General features: G+C 34.8%; 1 protein-coding gene and 1 non-coding gene across 3 annotated transcripts in view; one reads left to right on the forward strand and one right to left on the reverse strand.

Annotated features, from left to right (window-relative positions):
• The window catches only part of LOC126964855 (sodium/calcium exchanger 1), a 146,908-nt gene that overhangs the window by 82,774 nt on the left and 45,466 nt on the right, over positions 1-18,668 (reverse strand). The window lies entirely within an intron of this gene.
• Positions 13,368-13,441, forward strand: Trnay-gua (transfer RNA tyrosine (anticodon GUA)). The gene has a single exon. It is a non-coding gene; the product is annotated as a tRNA-Tyr (tRNA).

Consider the following 18,668-nt stretch of genomic DNA (forward strand, 5'->3'; position numbering starts at 1 on the left):
TGAAAAATGAATTATTTGTGTCACAGGGTGGCTTGTCGGGGATAATTATTACGCTTTCCGGCTGGATGGGGGTAAAAATAATTTGCTGATATTGCGCTGTCGCAGTTGGACGATCAGCAAGTTTTATTTTAATGAAAATACGGGACGAGACGAGCAGGACGTTCAGCTGATGGTAATTGATACGCATTGCCCATTACACTTCAGTGCCACTTAGGATTCTTAAAAAACCCAAAAATTCTGAGCGGCACTGTAACTGCGCTCGTCAGCTTGATACATAAGATGTTAAATCTTAATTGCGCAGTAATTTCACTAGCTACGGCGAGCGCTCTTCCACTGAGCCAACCGTTCGAGTGACGATAATTTCATAAATCTTGATATGTCTTAGTTTAACACTCAGTTTGTGGCTTCATCTACAGGACCTACTTTACCTGCTCATTAAATTAATTTCTACAATTAATCCCAGAAATGAGGGTATATACCTTAAAAAATAACAAAAAGGAAACATTAGATCTAAACGGAAAGCATTTGAGTTGGATCTTATATTATATAAAATAAGTGAAATTTAATATAATATTATTTGTAGTATCACATAAGTTTATTTTATTTGAAATTTAGTTATGATATTATTAATAGAGTACTTTGTAACCTGTTAATATTATTATAAATTTTTAGTAATTATAATATTAACTAGAGGTCCCGGGTTCGAATCCCGGTAGGTGCAAGCATTTACATGATGAATATGGATGCTTGTTTCCGAGTCATGGAAGTTTAAAAGTATTTATGTATGTTTAAGTAAGTATATCGTATTAAATATATCGTTGTCTTGCAACACAGGCTATATATGCCTTATTTGGGGCAAGATAATTTGTGTAAAAAGTGTGTCAATATTATTATTTTATTATTATTATTAACACATGAAAAATCTTAGTGATGTTACTTTACTATGAGTTTGTTTTATTAAGGCTGAGTTGCATCATAGTAGCTGTTTTAGTTGAGTTTGAAGTGATTTTTTTTTTATGATAATGAGGCACGAGACGAGCAGGACGTTCACTGATGGTAATTGATACGCCATGCCCATTACAACGCAGTGCCGCTCAGGATTCCCGAAAAACCCAAAAATTCTGAGCGGCACTACAATTGCGCTCGTCACCTTGAGACATAAGATGTTAAGCCTCATTTGCCTAGTAATTTCACTAGCTACGGCGCCCTTCAGACTGAAACACAGTAATGCTTACACAATACTGCTTCACGGCAGAAATAGGCGCCGTTGTGGTACCCATAATCTAGCCGGCTTCCTGTGCGAAGGAGCCTCCCACTGGTAAATTTAACGTTAACACTAAAAGTTTAAGTTAAAAAGTGAAATGTCAAATCAATACTTAACGACACCGACGAGTAAAAAAAAAAGGACTCCGCGCCTTGATATTAGCACCGTTATGCTAGAGTATGTGCGGTTACGGGGGATACAAGTTAAACAATTTTTTCACCCTTAAATAATCATATATGGCCACAAATACTAACATGGTATCGTTTTTACACTTGTTCACAACGCACGACGGCATTTTTAAAATATTTTATTGAGACGCAAACTGATCTGTCACAGATGATGACAATTTTCATAATGGCCGCCTATCGGCCTGTAGGAGTGTAAATGTGTGCGTGAAGTATTACACATTTAATCGGCTTGTTTTGGTGCTACACTGTTATGTAAGGTGACACGGAGCCCTTATTTTTTTTCTAGTCCGTGCTTAACGAATATTTATTTCAAAAATTTTAAAGGTCGCTATATAACATTAATAGTAGCTCTATCCGGCGACAAATGGACGGTTACGGTTAACAGTTAAAGTTAAAACGTCATATAAACATAGTTGAATCGCTGTTAAAAATAAAAAAATTGCGTTAACGGTACTTAAACATGTCTGTTATTGCTTAAGTTAGTTGATGCAGCCTTAGTTAATTGGGCAGTTCCGTTGTAGAAACCAAAAGTGGTGGACTTGAGGGAGGGAGATACCAGATTTGCACAGGATGCCGGCCAGATTATGGGCACCACAACGGCGCCTATTTCTGCCGTGAAGCAGTAATGTGTAAGCATTACTGTGTTTCGGTCTGAAGGGCGCCGTAGCTAGTGAAATTACTGGGCAAATGAAACTTAACATCTTACGTCTCAAGGTGACGAGCGCAATTGTATTGCCGCTCAGAATTTTTGGGCTTTTCAAAGAATCCTGAGCAGCACTGCATTGTAATAGGCAGGGCGTTTCGATTACCATCATGAACGTCCTGCTCGTCCCGTATTTTCATAAAAAAAAATCTTGCTGAACATCTAACTGGGGCAGCGATATATCAGCAAATTTTTGTTACCCCCATCCAGCCGGAAAGCGTAATAATTATCCCCGACAAGCCACCCTGTGACACAAATAATTCATTTTTCAACATTACGTAAGTAGATTAGTTTATACAGATTCAGCAAGGGGCTGTATTTCAAGCGTAAACCTTTGATATTACTTTTTATGGTCATTTATCTTGAAGCACCAAGTCGCTGTTCATTACGTTGAGGATATGATAAATTACCTGAGTATTATGTCGTCTATTGAGGAACTGAAATGATTTCAGAACTTCATATAACAATAATTTTACAAATGACTTAAGTTTTCTTTAGTGTTAATTCCGCCAATATTTGTCTTTAAAACAATTCGACACGTGTTTCGCCTCTACACGAGGCATCCTCAGGACGTGTTGTCTCGCCAAAATCTGGCACGAGACTACTTCTCGTTGCTTTAAAGACAAATATTGGCGGAATTAACACTAAAGAAAACTTAAATCATTTGTATAATTATGGATTTCCGCAAAGTAACGCCTAGTTCAAAAAAAATTTTTTTTAACAATTATTTACCAAGCAACATTGTCGTACAATTAACAGGTAGACTTACAATCACGCTCAAAAATTGTCTGAAGGAAAACTCTGCCTACGCGTCTATTAGGCAGAGTTCTAGAGCAGGATATCTACTATAAAGTCCTATAGATGGCGCCATGAGAGTTGAACAAGATATAAAAAGATTTACGTTCGATGCGTTATTCCAACGGATGGTTCAGTTGTTAATCGCGCTCAGATGGAACCCGAAAGGTGGGTGCTGAGCACTTTATTAAGTGAGTATTGAATGAAACTGAGCTGTCACGCCCGGTTATGTAACACTCGTTTGGGTAAAGTCGACTCGAGACGACAAAGGGAGCGTGATCAATCTTCAGATCAGAAATTATAAATGCATATTGTCAATGTTATAACTTTACGAATTTATGTAGAAAGTAGTGTACTTGTATTATATACCTATTATTAATCTTAGTTAAGTTTTCGTGTCTGTTTAAGTTCTTTAGCAGTCTTCGATTTTTTCAAAACATTTAACATACTGTATATATATATATATTATACATAATGTAGCTTTCTACAGTGAAATAAACTTAAAAAAAATAATTTAATCTAATATATAAAATTCTCGTGTCATGGTGTTAGACTTTGAACTCCTCCGAAACGGCTCGAACGATTCTCATGAAATTTTGAGTGCATATTGGGTAGGTCTGAGAATCGGACAACATCTATTTTTCATACCCCTAAATGTTAAGGGTGGTCCACACGAAATTTAATTTTTAAATTTTTTTGACATTTTTTTTAAATTTGTTAAAAGGCATAAAAGGCATTTATTTTCTCAAAATTGATTACTTTAGAATTCTTTTTGATGTCATTTCTAATACTACTACAGACTCCTACCGCTTCGGAAACAAATGGCGCTCTGAGAGAGAAGAAGCGGCGCAAGAAACTCTCCCAGCATTCTTTTTTTTGCGCTCTTTTCAATAAAAATATACAATATTGTACAGTCGCTATAAAATAATCACATTCTAGTCCCAGGCTGTCCGATCATTTAGATATTCAGCAGTGGAGTAATAGGATTTACGACAGAGCCATTTTTTTATAAAACATTTAAATTTATTTATAGATAATGCCTGAACAGTGGCTGGGACTTTATTGTAGAAGTGTAACTGTAAGTGTAACTGTTTGATTATGAGTCAGCATTAAAAAATACATACAATGTCAAATTTTCACCCATCTACGATCAACAGTTACTTTTGTATCGCGATTTTAATATCGGCAATACAACGTTTGCTGGGTCAGCAAGTCTCTCTATATAATTATATATGTACGGAACACGCAATTATAAAATATAACGACGCATTTTTAAATTACTTGATGGTAATTAACCTGTTCATTAGTAAAGCCACTTACCACGCGACGGTAGGCCAATAGCCTTGAACTTAAGGATTTGCTTATTAGATTATCGGCAGTAGTAATCAAACTTGATTAGTTACTGCAATCAGTGATGACTTAATTAAGTTTAATACAAATCTCACACAACACGATAATTATTATTATTATTGACGACCCATATAGCCGAATGGTTAGTGACCCTGACTACTAAGCTAGAGGTCCCGGGTACGAATCCCGGTAGGTGCAATCATTTATATGATGAATATGGATGTTTGTTTCCGAGTCATGGATGTTTATATGTTTACGCTCAGGATTCTCGAAAAATTCAAAAATTCTGAGTGGCACTACAATTATGCTCGTCTCCTTGAGAAATTCAGATGTTAAGTCTCATTTGCCCAGTAATTTCACTAGCTACTTCGGCGGTTATTTTGGCGCCCTTCAGACCGAAACACAATAATGCTTACACATTACTCCTTCACGACAGAAATAGTTGACGTTGTGGTAGCCATAACCTAGCCGGCATCCTGTGCAAAGGAGCCACCCACTGGTAAAATATATATATTAGTATCACTCACTGAAAAGGTCTACGTATCTACATTACATGTACATTTTTTTATGGAAAAGCAAACAAACAAGCGTACGGGTCACTTGGTGTTAAGTGATCACAGCAACCCACATTCTCTTGCAACACCAGAGGAATCACAAGAGCGTTGCCGGCCTTTAAGGAAAGTGTACGTGCTTTTTTTGAAGGTACCCATGTTGTATCGTCCCGGAAACACCGCACAAGGAAGTTCATTTCACAGCTTTGTAGTACGTGGAAGAAAGCTCCTTGAAAACCGCACTGTGGAGGACTGCCACACATTCAGATGGGGATGGTATCCTAAATTGTGGCGTGTCGTGCGAAGATGGAATTCGGCGGCAAGGAATAAGGTGAAACAGCTCTTCGGAACACTCCCCGTGATAAATGCAGTAGAGGATACACAATGAAGCGATGTCTCACGTAACGCCAAGTGATCATGGACCTGTTTTGCGAAGAAGAGTTCATTAGAAGATCAAAGAGATTCATGCAAGTGGACATCAGGAACGTAGCAAATAGAGGTATGCCTGCAATAAATTGGTTTCTTAGAAAATCCAAGGTCATGCACTCGACGGTATATCAAATGTTTTATTCATTACAGCCGCCACCATAGCCTTATTGATCGACTATTTTTAGATTGAGCTAATAATATTGCTTTGAATGTAGTTGCTGTGTTGATAAAATGACTTTTGTTATTGTCATTGAGTTTCTGACCACTTCTTCTCAACTATTCAGTGGTAATTCGTTATGATAAAATATGGTATATCTTTTACATTCAAAAGTAACAATTTTTGACCGAAATGAATACAGTAAATTTGAGTTTATTTTAAAGCGATTAATAAATAATATATAAATCTATACTAATAGCGCTAATCTCTGGTACTACTGGTCCGATTTGAATGATTCCTTCAGTGTTAGGTAGTCCATTTATCGAGGAAGGCTATAGGCTATGTTTTTTTTTTCAAAATTAGGGATCCGTAATAAAATTGCTATTTTGTAACACAAGGTGTAAAATCGAAAACCTATTTTTGCGTGCGCTGCAAAAACTATTGACAATAGAACAAAATGATGTACAGGCTATAATATAGGCAATATTTTATGACTTATAAAACTATCGCGTGAATTATACTTTATATGGCAAAACAACGTTTGCCGGGTCAGCTAGTCTAATATACACAAGTTAAAAATGAAAAATAAACCAAATAGTCGAAAGCTGAAACTGAATGCGCCTAGCTTGTGAATATCCTGTGGTCTAATAAGTCCTAACATCTTATGTCGGACGGTATTGCGGTGTGTTTATAACCCTCTTATTCATAATAGTCTGCTAACCTAAAGCATTGCTAATTCTCACTGTGTCTTCTTCTATTGACCTAAGTCAGAATGAAAAATAACATTCGGTAGCAGCTGTTTTAAGTTAGCGGACCATTATGAATAAGGGGGTAAGAACATTCAATACGAACGTACGATGGTTTATAGAAAAGTAAAGATTTTGTTGGTTGTGAAAGAAAAATCTGAAAAGAATTAAGAATTGTTATAATAATATTGAAACACTTTTCACACAAATTATCTTGCCCCAAGTTAAGCATAAATAGCCTGTAATATGGGTTACAAGACAATGATATATTTAATACAGTAGGTATACTTACTTAAACATACATAAATTCATATAAACATACATAAATACATTAAAACGTCCATGACTCGGAAACAAACATCCATATTCATCATATAAATGCTTGCACCTACCGGGATTCGAACCCGGGATCTCTAGCTTGGTAGGTAGGTTATACACATGTTATGTGCTAATGTTTGGAATAACCACAGAGATTGGTTGCATACTTACGTATAAAATATAATTAATTATAGTATAAAACTCTCTAAATGATACTCCACTTTTGGATTCGGGCGTTCGATCCGAAATCTATCCTCTTTGGTCTCAATTCTGTGGTATTAACATTAATTTTATTTGTGTATCTCTTAGGCTTAGATTAAGGATTGGTCTCCGCTGCACTCCAACCAGATACTGCAGGCGTAGTCGCAGTGCGGCAACTAATGCTACGCCCAAGTGGTCGTACTCGAGCCAGTTTCGAACATTATGTGACGTTGACGTGCCACATGTTCTGTTAAACTTTCTAAAAATAATACTACAAGAAATAATAAATACACTGAGATCACATTTATTCGTATTTTATAAATCAATCAATGTAAAATAACACGAAGCGTATGTTACAAAATTTGAAAGATGCCATTGAGTGTCAAGATGCCACGCACACAAGCATCTAATAGTTGCCGTAATAAAAAAGCTATAGTGGTAGTGCGATATCTAGTTGGAGCACAGCGGAGACTAATCCTTAATCTAAGCTCTTAGGTATATATTTTTGAATGTGTGGTAGTACACTTTTGAATAAAGTTTTTTAAAATTAACTTTGGGTAGAATAAACGAACTAGGGACTCATGTTGTGATGTTAAGTGCGCCCTGCTCCTAAGCCATTAAGCGTGCGTGATTAGGCAACCGCCATCTTGTATTTTTCCTTTTAATTTTACTCAATGTATTGGAAGCTTAAAATTTAACATAAATTTCTAGAAAATCTGTTAACACAAACAAAACTATCGAAAAGAATAATAAAACATTACCATATCAATACTAACATAAAAGTGTTTTACCAGTGGGAGGCTCCTTTGCACAGGATGCCGGCTAGATTATGGGTACCACAACGGTGCCTATTTCTGCCGTGAAGCAGTAATGTGTAAGCATTACTGTGTTTCGGTCTGAAGGGCGCCGTAGCTAGTGAAATTACTGGGCAAATGAGACTTAATATCTTGTCTCAAGGTGACAGGCGCAGTTGTAGTGCCGCTCAGAATTTTTGGGGGTTTCAAGATTCCTGAGCGGCACTGCATTGTAATGGGCAGGGCGTATCAATTACCATCAGCTGAACGTCCTGCTCGTCTTGTCCCTTATTTTCATAAAAAAAAAAACGGTACACATTTTTATGAATTTAACTCTGTTGAGAGGCTGAGATAGCACTAAAGAAAACTTAAATAATTTGTATAGTTAATACGTTTAGATAGACTATGACAGCTGTGAAAACATCGAAGAAAATAGCGGTGATCTATTAAACTCTATTTTCAGAATCGCACGCACAATAAATTCAAAGTGATATAATATTATAACAATATTGACACACTTTTTACACAAATTATCTTACCCCAAGTTAAGCGTATATAGCCTGTGTTATGGGTTATAAGACAATTCAAATTCAAATTCAAATATTTTTATTCAAAATAGGATTTAAAATCACTTATTGAACGTCAAAAACTACCACCCATTCGAAAGAGACTGCCTCAGATCTGAGAAGAATGGGCGCAAGAAACTCAGCGGGCATTTTTTTTTATATAAAATATGGATTACAATGTAATATCGTACAATAAACATTAATAATTAAAGAGCCTGAGGGTGTTCGCTTTAATCCCAGTCCGTGGTGTCATTAAGAAAATCGTTTGTGCTATAATAACCTTTCCCACACAAAGGTTTTGTACAATTTCTGGGATCATATTGTAGAAGCATATACATCGCCCAACAAAAGACTTACTAACTCGACCCAACCGAGTAGTAGGCATAACAAGTTTATGTTTGTTCCTCGTTTTAACATTATGAATGTCACAGTTTCTAGAAAATTCCTCAATGTGCTTATGAACATACAAAACATTATCAAAAATGTATTGAGAAGCAACAGTCAAAATGTTTATTTCTTTAAATTTTTCTCTTAATGATTCTTTAGGACCTAGGTTATAAATCGCGCGAATAGCCCTCTTCTGCAGCACAAAGATAGTATTAATATCGGCCGCACTGCCCCATAACATGACAATGATATATTTAATACAATATACTTACTTAAACATACATAAATTCATATAAACATACATAAATACATTTAAACATCCTTGACTCGGAAACAAACATCCATATTCATCATATAAATGCTTGCACCTACCGGGATTCGAACCCGGGACCTCTAGCTTAGTAGGTAGGATCGCTAACCACTCGGCTATACAGGTCGTCAAACGATATGCACATCGCAAGTGTAATACGTAACTTGTAATGCACATTAAAGTAATAAAACTAGCCTTTTGTCATGCGCTGCCTAACAGCAAGAGGCTCTATCTAGGCGTATATATTATCTTAGTAGGCTATAAAACGCTAACGACGAATATTCGTATAAAACCAGTCGTACAATCACATTATAACATTTATTTAACATATTAGCAGAACCTCCTCAATTCAATATACCTACTTTTAGGCGAGACCGGATACAGCACGAGAAACCGTTATAACTCTATAGGAACTGCAATTAGAAACCAATTTGTAATTAGCAATTTGTCACACTCCGTATTCGCCAGACCTTGGTCTAACACTAGTACTATACTTTCTTTATGATTTGGACAATTTTCAACGAAATAAAAAGTTTTCTTCTCAGGAGGCAGCACGAAATGCTTTCGCACAGTTTGTCGAATCTAGATCACCACAATTATATCGCAAAGGCATAACCGACCTTCCTATTAGATGGCAGTAATGTATAAATAATTATCGTGATTAAATAAATTTAATTAAGTGAATGAAATTAAAAAAAAAAGTGTGTGTGTCAGGTCCGACGCACGACTGGAGTTTACACCTCAAGAACGATTGTCTTTGAACAGATACTAAGCAAAATTAAGTCCAATGGAGTCGGTTACAAACAGACATACAGCAGAAGCTAATACAAGCGTATTAATTAAAAAATCAAATAAACCTTAGCGCTCAACATGTCAGGAAATGCCCAAACACAACTCCTGTTAAAAGTGGAACTTAAAATTGCAATTTTAAAAGGTCCATCGAGGAAGTTACGTTTTGTCACACCCTAATAGATATTATGCTACATGCGTAGGCTATCAAGCAGTATGTACTTACACACACACACACACACACACACACACACACAACTGAAAAGTGAAAGTTGAGCGAGAAATGATGCGCACCAAATACGTTACTATCCCATTTGATGAATAGGTTTTACTCCTCTCCATATTTTTCTCATACCTTGCCTCATATGAAAATCGATTCTTAAGGAGTAAACTTCAATTATCAGTAAAAATCGGCCATTTCATAATTTAACCCCTTAATATTAACAAAGATCTTTCTTTACATGTGAGTAAATAAATTCATAACCATATGTAGTAGAATTTATATTATCTCCAACCAAAACGATTATACTATCTTTACAAATCTTATTCAGATAAAAATGATTCGCACTACGTTAGCACCAACCCTCAATAGGGAGAGAATATGAAAATTTATGGAGTGAAAGGAGTCCCGTCCTAAGCGGTATTGTTGTCGAGTTATCTCAAAGGAATAAAAAGTATTTTAAGTTTTGTTATATTCTGAGTAATGTTAAAGTTGGTTTTTGTAAAGCAGATTAGTTGTCATAGAGTGTTAAAACAATGCAACATAATGCGGTTTCGTAGACCAAACCCAAAGTAATAGTTATATATGTAATCCCGAAGTTTTTTAAGATTTATATGTTCCAACTTCCAGCGGTGTCTTGTTAGCTATGATCAAAATGTCAATACTGATTATTAAATTCAAGAAATGAGAATAACTTCTAAACAATAATATTATTTGACGACCTGTATAGCCGAGTGGTTAGCGATCCAACCTAAGCTAGAGGTCCCGGGTTCGAATCCCGGTAGGCGCAAGCATTTATATAATGAATATGGATGTTTGTTTCCGAGTCATGGATGTTTATATGTATTTATGTATTTTTATAGGTATTTATATATGTTTAAGTAAGTATATTGTATTAAATATATCGTCGCCTTGCAACCCATAACACAGGCTATATATGCGTAATTTGGGGCAAGATAATATGTGAAAAAGTGTGTCAAAAAAGTGTGTCAATATTTAACTATTTTTTTGACGAGCAGGACGTTGAGCTGATGGTAATTAATACGCCCTGCCCATAACAATGCAGTGCCGCTCAGGATTCATGAAAAACCCCAAAAATTCTGAGTGGCACTACATCTGCGCTCGTCACCTTGAGACATAAGATGTTAAGTCTCATTTGCCCAGTAATTTCACTAGCTACGGTGCCTTTCAGACCCTAACACAGTAATGCTTACATATAACTGCTTCACGGCAGAAATAGGCGCCGTTGTGGTACTCATAATTTAGCCGGCATCCTGTGCCTTTGCACACTCCTTTAGCCTCCCACTGGCAAACCGCATTTACCAGTGTAACCATATTATATAGTGTTCCAACTAGATAATACTAACTGAGACCAACAGCTCTTTTATTACGACAACTATTAGATGTTTGAGTGTATCCTGACACTCAATGCCAACATTCAAATTTTGTAACATACGCTTCGTGTTATTTTACATTGAAATTAATAAAATACAAAATAATTACTGATAATATGTGATCCCAATGTCTTTCTTATTTCTTGTAGTATTATATTTACAAAGTTCTGCTAGGTTATCCGGCATTTTAGTGTTAATTATTAGGGTGTCATTCCATGGTAAGTATGTATTTTATTTTTGTCGATATATAAAAATTTTTTTACACATATACAGGTGTCCCAAAGTTATGGGACATGAAGGGAAAGTACCTTAAATATCGTAGATAGGGTATTTTACTGAAAGAAGACTTTATGTTATTTTTAAAAGTTAGTAATTCTGCATTCAAAGATTTTCTAAAAAATACTTGCCTTGTCTGGGACTCGAACCGACTTAAGCATAAAAAAGAAACACTCCTACTTTTATGATATGTAGGTATGAGAAAGTAGTCAATTAAATGGGTATTTTTTTGTAAATTAATTAATTAAATGCTCAAAATGTGATCCCTCCTGTCTTACGCAAATCACCAATCTTCAGTCCAGACGAAGCAAGTAATTTTTAAATGCAGAATTACTAACTGTTAAAAATAACATAAAGTCTTCTTTCAGAAAAATACCCTTTCTACGATATTTAAGGTACTTTGCCTTCATGTCCCATAACTTTGGGACAGCCTGTATATATTAGATCTTTTAAGCTCTTTTCTATATAACAATTAGTAGTTATATTGAAAATAAGTAGCATAATAAAAGCTCAACAATTCGCTATTCGCAACTTAACGGCTTCATGAACTTATTCAGGTCTTTAATAACGTGCCTTATTTAAATATTGTTTGATCTTCACTCGACCGAAAACCTCTGGGATATTAAAATAAATTATTTCTGAATGAAAAATAACAAGAATTGCTCAACAAGTACCACTTTTAATTGCGTTCTTATTGCGTTGGAACCTTAATGGAAACTGGTTAAGTTTACGTGCATCCAAAGGGTTTCATTGGAAAAATATTTAACTTTTTTTAAATGCTTCGAATAAATATTTTTCATGTTAAATCCGGTAAGTTTTATAAGTATATACTATATATGCAGAATGAATACTATACATATATGTATATGTCTAAATATATTACAGTTTACCAGTGGGAGGCTCCTATGCACCAGATGCCGACTAGATTATGGGTATCAGAACGGTGCATATTTCTGCCGTGAAACAGTAATGTTTGCATTCCTGTGTATGGGTCAGATAGGCGCCGTAGCTAATGGTATTACTGGCCAAATGAGACGTGATATCTTATGTCTCAAGGTGACGAGCGCAGTTGTAGTGCCGCTCAGAAATTTTGGGGTTTTTCAAGGATCCTGAGCGGAACTGCTATGGCGTATCAATTACCATCAGCTGAAAGTCATGCTCGTCTCGTCCATTATTTTCATTAAAAAAAAATGTTAACTCTTACCACGGAGCCCCAGATTCCATCCTAACCCGTTACTTACTAATGTATTTTGGGTTTTCGAATTTTTAATAATTTGTACGTTTCTTCGACGCCTTATAAGGTCGGCAACGCACTTGGAAAAAAGCGGTCAAGTGCGAGTTGTACGTATGGGGAAAAAATTTTTGTTTTTTTTTGTCTATTTATGCGTGTAAATGTTAACGCGGTTCACAGAATACATCTACTTATCAGGTTTCAACTGTATAGTTCTTATAGTTTTGGAAAAAAGTGGCTGTAAAATACACGGATAGACAGACAGACATGACGAATCTTTAACGGTTCCGTTTTTTGCCATTTGGCTACGGAACCCTAAAAGTGTAAGTCTATGAACGAAACTATACGCAAAAACTTCAATAATATTCCATTTCTATTCAATATAAGTCAGCCTCACCTTGACACTAACATGTTGCGTGTCACGCTCGCGCCATTTTATTACAAACTAACTCATACAATGTAACGCACAATGAATATTAGCTACGATCAAAATGTCACAATACTGATTAATATGTTATGTTTTTAAAGTGATAACCCTCACTTCTAGGATTAATACACAAATAAAATTTGAAAAACAAAATTGTGAACGATGCGGGATTCGAACCCACGACCTCCGGCGTTCCGTGCCGGTGCTCTAACCGAAGCCACAACCTGAGAGTTGAACAAAGCAAACAGAATTTTATAACGAGGCGGTACTCGAACAGTTAGCTCAGTTGGTTAGAGCACCGGCACGTACCGCCGGAGGTCGTGGGTTCGAATCCCGCATCGTTCATAAAATTTTATTTTTCAAATTTTATTCGTACAATACTGATTATTATATTCAAGAAATGAGAATTACTACTAAACAATAATTTTATTAAACAAGCTTTTAACAGCGATTTCGTCTGTGTTTGTTACAATCGTATTATCTTAGATCACCTATATGTCTAGGTAGACTGTGAAAGCTGTGAAAACGTCGAAAAAAATTGAGGTTGACTGTTAACCTCTATTTTGAGCAATGCACGCACACTAAGTCATGTGGCCTTTATTGATTGGTTGTTTAGACGTATAAATTATCGTTAAGGGTTCGTAAGAAACTTTTTCGTTATATCGTTTTTTCTCCCACTTAGTTTGGAAATCCTACTACCATTACCACGATAAAGTCTTTTAAATTTTTCGAGTTGATCTATATTATATAGCCTATAACACTCAAAAATAATGTGTCTTTCTATTAGTAACAGAATTTTAAAACCGGTTATTAATATACAACCTATACCTATTTCTACATATATACTAGCTGACCCAGCAAACGTTGTATTGCCAACATTAAAATGGCGATACAAAAGTAGCTGTTGATCGTTGATCTACTAGGCTCCGTAAAATTTTTTTAAGTGGACTGTGTTATATTTCACAATAAATTCCCAAATGATATTAAAATATTACCAATTAAAGAATTTAAATGTATCGTAAATAAATACTTTACATCTAAGGCCTATTATAATGTGAAAGATTATTTAAATGATAAAGATAGTTGGGATTAATGTCTTTAAATTTATTGTTAATGAATATTTTTACACTCATTTGAATGCTATTGCAACTTTTGTACACATTGATTAATTTTTCAGTGAATAAAGATTTTTTTGAATTTGAATTTGGATATGTCAATCTTCAGTTCCGAATCCATTTCATTCAAGGAAACGCTTATCTTCTCTTCATAGCCTCTTATATGTTACATTCATAATAATACCAAATTGTTTGAAACGAATTACAATTGTCTATTATTACAGTAAACATTTTGACAGTTATATTAAAGGCGATAGATAGATTAGAATAATGGCATTTATTTTTGCACAATACATTATGCAAATAATCTCGAAACAATGGCTTTGGGGCTTAAGCGATTTTGATGTTCATTGTGGAATAGACTGAAAATAATATTCGTAAATATATCTAATCTATACTAATATTATAAAGCTGCAGTGTTTGTTTGTTTGTTACTACTGGTCCGATTTGAATGATTCTTTCAGTGTTGGGTAGTCCATTTATCGAGGAAGGCTAAAGGCTATATTTTTTTTTCAAAATTAGGGATCCGTAATAAAATTGCTATTTTGTAACACAAGGTGTAAAATCAAAAACCTATTTTTGCGTGCGCTGCAAAAACTATTGACAATAGAACAAAATGATGTACAGGCTATAATATAGGCAATATTATATTAGTTATAAAACTATCGCGTGAATTGTACTTTATATGGCAAAACAACGTTTGCCGGGTCAGCTAGTAAACAATATAATGGTATAGGAGCCCAAGAGGCTAAATAGGGATTTACTCGAGCGTCGTGGGCACCTATTGGATTTTGGAGGTTAGCTGCTAAAAAAAAGTCTATATGATTCATAAATTGTTAATAAAACTTCAGATAAAAATGATTAATAAAATAAAAATGATAGTTAATGAGCCCCACGTGTTTCTGTTAACGGAAAAATATTAATCAGACGGTTTGCATGGTGGTGGTGGCCATATGAAGTCATAAGGGAAGGGAAATTCTGGGGTCTAGGGATAACGAATATTACGAAAAGTCTCGACATTTAAAGGACTTTGAGACATGAGTCGTTCCGAGACGCATACCCTAAAAATATATAAATTTTAATGATTATATTATACCGTATTATTTATATTATATGTCATTATTATACTATTACAAACGGAAATGCTAATATTAAAGATTGGTCTCCGCTGCGCTCCAGCTAGATACCGCACTACCTAAGAACAATAGCTTTTATATTACGGCAACTATAAGATACTTGTCTGTTTGGCATCTTGAAACTCAATGGCATTTTTCAAATTTTGTAACATACGCTTCGTGTTATTTTACATTGAAATTAATAAAATACAATTTACTTACTGATGATATAATGTGATATAAAGATACTGTGTATCTTTCTAATTTACTTGTAGTATTATTTTTAAAAAGTTTTACTACGCAACCTGGCATTTTAGTTTCAATTATTAGCAAAGTTTAACAGAACATGTGGCATGTCAATGTCACATATTGTTCGAAACTGAGAAATTCAATTTAAATGCTGTTTCGGCGCCTGTAGTATTTTCAAATTTCGGTTATGTCAGTAGACTAGAAACCTAATAAGAAATACTGAAAACAAAACAGCAAAGTTCGCGGGTTGCGGTTACAATGGGTCAAAGGTCAAACGAAGGGATGATAGTTGAGCAACTTTTATGGTGAACAAAAAATTGAGAGCGAATTTGGCATAAAGGCATAAAAGTCATTTGTTTTCTCAAAATTGATTCCTTTAGAATTCTTTTTGATGTCATTTCTAATATACTAGATACTAGTACTACCACTTCGGAAACAAATGGCGCTCTGAAAGGGAAGAAGCGTCTCAAGAAACTCTCCCAGAATTTTTTATCGATTGAACATTTTCAGATGGTTCTATATAACATATAAGTATGACGTTGGCAGTAAAGATGGCAGACATTAGACCATTCTGGGAGTGCGTTTTTATTTAGAATATTTCACAAGAAATAATATATTTAGAATATATACCATAAATTAGGCTATCATCCCCACCATCTTGATGTATGGCGTTCTTCCACAGTGTGGTTTTCAATGAACTTTCTTCCACGTAAAACAAAGTTTTGGAATAAGCTACCTTGTGCGGTGTTTCCGGGATGACACGACATTCAAAAAAAGCGCGTACACCTTCCATAAAGGCTGGAAACGCTCCATTGATTGGTGTTACAAGAGAATGTGGGCGGCGGTGATCACATAACATCAGATGACCCGTACGTTCGTTTGTCCTCCCCTTCCATTAAATAATATACATTAAAAAAAAACACATCATTTTTCAGAAAACTTTACTCCAACTATTAGATTTTGGACAAAATATTTTATGTATGTTATTGTTTTAATCATATTTCATAGCGTTCTATGCCTCCTCAAAGATGTTTTGTCCCAGGCCTATTCAAATTTTCGGCGACATAGTATATAAAAGATTTAACAACTGTTAATAAAAATCGAAATTGTCATATAAAACCTCATTTTAGGCACTGCCCTGTGGATTTTATCGACACTAAACACTTCGTACATTCGAATAAAAAATCCAGATCGCATATAAATTGAATACGGAACGGAGGCATTAAATTTAACGAGCTCGTAAGTGGAAACTGGTTTGTAGGCTTAACTTCCCGCCGCTGAAAGCTGTGTTGTTGTTATTTTTTAATCAATGCTGAAAGTGATCCGGATAGAATAGGGATGTGATAAACTGTAGAACGTATCGATGTTGATGAATTGAATTGATTGAATAATTTTTAAATAAAATATAAGACTGGATAAAGTTGAATTGATGCATGTAAATTAACGAGCTTGTCACTGGATATTGAATGAATTATGAGTTAACTTTCCGCCTTTGGAAGCTGCATCGTTGATAGTTATTAATGCTGAAAGATAGTGATTATTGGATAGGGATGTGTACAAGCTATCGATGTTTATAAATTGGGTATTTTTTTTTTGATTATTTTATTTTAGTTGTATACAATGAAATCTTAGATAAGGTAAGACTATAATTACATGCTTTTACAAGCACTGAAGAACTAGCTAGTTATAATCAGTTAATGTGGTACTCATCAAATCAAATCAAATCAAATCAAAATTTTTATTGAACTCATAACATTGATTAACAATGGCTTAAGTTCAGTCATACACTTAATTTCATAACAATAAATAATTAATATGAAACAGATAAAATTAAAATTAATATCAAATAAAATTAAAATTAATATGAAACAAATTACATAAAATAATAAAAATATCAAATAATTAAAATCACACTCAGTAGAGCAATTCAATTCCAGGTTGCTTTCTCATTTAAATAATCGATACAAGATTCTGAAGTTTATTCTTTCATTTATGTATTTCACTCCCATTGAATTTTTTTCAAGATCAATATGCAATGGGTACTCTAAAAGCGTGTACACCATCTAACAGCCAGCAACGACTTTGTGGTTAATCAAATCAAATCAAAATCCCTTTATTCATGTAGGTTACGGAAATGCACCAATGCACGCCCCTACATGGATCCTATAATCAGAACCTAACCAAACTCTCACCAAACAAGCTTTTATATCCTTTCCAATCAAAAAAGAATCAACGGAATCGGTGGGCGCTATATTGACTTATTCGTCCATTTTTCGCGCAACTTCTGAAAGCAATATTAAGCCTTTTATGGTTTTAACTTAGATGCCACTGTCATAAAAAAAAAGAATTATCAAAATCGGTGCATCCAGTCGAAAGTTCTAAGGTAACAGACATAAAAAAACATACCGACGCATTGAGAATCTTCTCCTTTTTTGAAGTCGGTTAAAAGGATAGGGGTGTGGTTAAGGGATAAGTTGTCGATGGCTTTATACAGAACTAAATGTGAGTATATCATATTGTAGTCTTGTTACATTTACAGCAATTTATCTCTTAAGGCTAGTATGCCGTGGCAATAAATCTAACGTGGTCGTTAGAGGGAATTGGTTTGGACGCTAGATTTTTCCTTAGCTGTGTTGCCGACAGTTAATCAATTCTAAAAGGTAAATCGAAAAGTTATTTTTTTATAAATGCGTATACATATTATGTGAAGCGTTTAGTTTAAAAGCTTGAAAGAGGAGAGGAGACGTGCTATAAATCGAAATACCCCCTTATTCATAATAGTCTGCTAACTTATAGCATTGCTAATTCTCACTCTGTCTTCTTCTATTAATTTTTCTTCTATTCGACCTAAGTCAGAATGAGAAAAAACAAAGTTAGCGGACCATTATGAATAAGGGGGTAAATCTTTACAAACACTTTAACTACAAACCAGTAAAGTAAACATTGTAAGACCTTTATGTATATATTTAGCCATAATTCTTTCAAACAATTTATTTAAAATGCACGTCAAAATCTACGATCAAAACATTACCAACCTTACTAGGAGGTTTCTTTGCGTGTGTCTCCGCCTGTAAAAGCTGTAACACCTGTTCG

Source organism: Leptidea sinapis, chromosome 6, assembly GCF_905404315.1.
Source record: "Leptidea sinapis chromosome 6, ilLepSina1.1, whole genome shotgun sequence".
In the NCBI taxonomy this organism is placed as follows: Eukaryota; Metazoa; Arthropoda; class Insecta; order Lepidoptera; family Pieridae; genus Leptidea; species Leptidea sinapis.